Source organism: Triticum aestivum, chromosome 4B (assembly GCF_018294505.1).
Source record: "Triticum aestivum cultivar Chinese Spring chromosome 4B, IWGSC CS RefSeq v2.1, whole genome shotgun sequence".
Taxonomy (NCBI): Eukaryota; Viridiplantae; Streptophyta; class Magnoliopsida; order Poales; family Poaceae; genus Triticum; species Triticum aestivum.
The window spans coordinates 652997220-653000043 of NC_057804.1; the positions used below are offsets into that span (position 1 = coordinate 652997220).

Consider the following 2824-nt stretch of genomic DNA (forward strand, 5'->3'; position numbering starts at 1 on the left):
CCAATGGTCACTTCCATCAACACTAATATCCTCAAACAAGATGTGCAAGCCTTCTTCATTATTGAGTCCATGCTTCTTGAACTTGAAACAACCTGGGAGGTCCTATATTGTAGAAAAGACAATATTAGTCTATAAAGCATGACAAGTTTAGATTCTTTTTTGTGAGAAAACATAAGCATGAGAACTTACAACTCTCGCCTTTTTCCACCACTCATTATCTTGTTTCACGGTGTTTTTCTCAGAGTCCCACCCCCCTCCAGTCTCGCGCAACTTGAGCTTCTTGAATGTGTTGTACTCACGTTTTAACTTGTCCCATTTGTTCCTCACTTGCTTAGAACTGTAGTCAAGTCCAGTTATCACCAAGAACTCCTTTCCCACCTCATCATATGCATTGGGTGTCAAATGAGTGCTTGGCATATTTCCAGCATTCACTTGTTTCACAAACAACTCGACGACAATCCGAGTGTTCTCTTCAGTCCATTCGGCAGACACACTTGACATTTCTACCAAAACTAGCAAAATCATGTGTCCAAATAGATATGAAACAATCAGTATCATATGAAGTAGATACAGTTATCACTACCAGCTTGAACATGTACAATCAAAATAATATTTATGCCTGTGAGTATCATTACAAAAACTGCACTGCAGATACATACGAAATATGTGCACACATCTGTACATATCACCAAAAAATTACGCTGCCACACCTGAGTTCATAATACCATTAAATTGTAATTAAAGGTATGAACCTCTGACTGAACTGGCAAGGCACAACAAATTATACTTGCATCATTCAGAATTTGCATCTGGCCACAGTGCTGAATCTAACCAAATCAAAGTGGAAGTGATACAGTACGGGCTGAAGTAGTACAGTAGGGGGAGGAGGCTGCTCACCTTGACCTGGGGGGAGGCCCTGGCGTCGAGTTTGCAGGAGGGTGGGCGGAGCAGGTCGTCGGCTGCCGGCGGCAAACGGAGGCAGTGATGGACGGAGATGACTGCGGGGCGAGGCGACTCGGGCGGTGATGGGCGGAGACCTGCGGGGCGAGGCCTAGATGCGACGGGGCGGCGGCAGGCTGCGGCGTCAGCGGCGCGACGGGGCGGCGGCGGCTGGCGGCGGCGCGTCGGCGGACGGGCGGCGCGTAGGATAGGGTTGGGAGGAGAGCAGTGGAAGGTCTGTATGTTTGACTCTGTTCTCTCGTCGGGCCTGGCTAAAACGGTTCGAGGCACTTCGGGAGGGCAAACGAGTGTAATTTTCTGCAACGCCAGCTTCTCGTTTTTTCGAAGCTGGGCCGAGGCTGCTCCCAGAAATTGCACCGTGGCTTCTCATTTCTCCGGGAGCTGGATTCTAGGACCGGAGTCGTTCGTCTGGCTTCTCGCGGGCTTCTCGAGAAGCTGGATCGTGGAGAAGATCCGAACGGGCCCTAAGGCCCAAAGGCCTTATGCTACCGCCACCGGCAGGACGAGGAGGTTCGACCTTCTCCCCGTACGCTTGTACGGGGCGGAGGGAGCCGACCGTGCCTGCCCCCGGCGGGCGGGCCCTTGACCCGAACGATCGGGCGCGGCGGAAGCTGCCGACCCTGCCTCGGGGGACAAAATCACTGTTTTGACCTTAAGTGCAAAGAAAATCCCGATTTGACCTCGATTTGAAATAAAAATTCTAAAATTGACCTCTTTTGGTGACGCCAACATGCCCGGCGTCTGGGTTGTACGGCAGACGCCATGAACCCCGGCGTCTAGCCCTGGCCCGCACAACCCCCCCTCGCATTTGACCTGCTGACGTGGCAAAGGGGCCAGACGCCAGGAACCCTGGCGTCTGGTCCTGGTAAGTGGATAACACCATGGGAGAGTGTGTGGGACCCACCCCGCACACTTCCCCAATCCAGCCCGAGCTAGAACACAAGTATCTGGTCCCCCACTCTCTCCCACCCCTCAAGCTCCCTCTCAAATCCTCTCCAAAAGGTGCTTGACTTAGGTGGATCTTTCCACCACTTTGTTCTTTGTGGTAATCTCCCTCACTTCATCCAATTTTTTTTTGTTGAAGCTTGTTATTTTGGTTGCATTTTGCATAAGTTGGTGGAACCCTAGTTCATGGTTTCCCTCTTATTTTAGTTTGAATGTCTTGGTGGTTAGGGTTTGATTGTTGTGTAGTAGGACTATTTGATTGTTGAGTAGAAATATTGGTGGTTAGTGTTGATATTGGTGGTGGTTAGGGCTTGTTGTTGTTTAGGGTAAACTTGGCTTAGTGTTGATATTGGTGGTTACTTAATGAAACCTTTGTGGACATCACCAATCATTTATGAGTAACAATGCTTTCATGTTCTTTGATAAGCACCAATTCTCATTGATGCTTAAATGCTTTCATGTTCTTTTTAGATGGATAGACTTGTCAATGTTCATTACATGGACAAGGAGGCATTCTTGAGTAACAATGCCGACACGGGTGAGGAACCATTGGTTTTTGATACAAGCCCTAGCTATGAGGAAGTTATTGCAAAACTGAGACATGTCTTAAAGTGGACCGACAACAATGTTGACGTGAAGTTAATAGGAAGGTATGATGTTGGAGTTGGAGCCAAATCTCGCTTGAAAAGTATGCCTATCACCTCGGATTTGCATTGGGATGTATACAAGGAAAAAGTTTCCCAATCGGAAGACAAGTCACTTGAATTGTTTGCCACCAAGGTTGAATCTCCTCGGTTTACAATTGATTTGAACCGGCATGTCTCTTCCCCAATGGATGACATGAGTGAGATCACAATGGTGCCACTTGTTGAGCATCGGGTTGTGGTTGATGCCCCCAATGTTTATCGCCAACCACGTC

At 48.5% G+C, this 2824-nt stretch overlaps 1 protein-coding gene across 1 annotated transcript in view; it reads right to left on the reverse strand.

The window, feature by feature from the left end:
- Positions 1 to 61, reverse strand: part of LOC123093892 (uncharacterized) — a gene marked incomplete at its 5' end in the record, with an annotated part of 2562 nt that extends 2501 nt beyond the window's left edge. The window contains 1 exon segment of the mRNA XM_044515960.1: positions 14 to 61.
- Between the last annotated feature and the right edge of the window lie 2763 nt (positions 62 to 2824).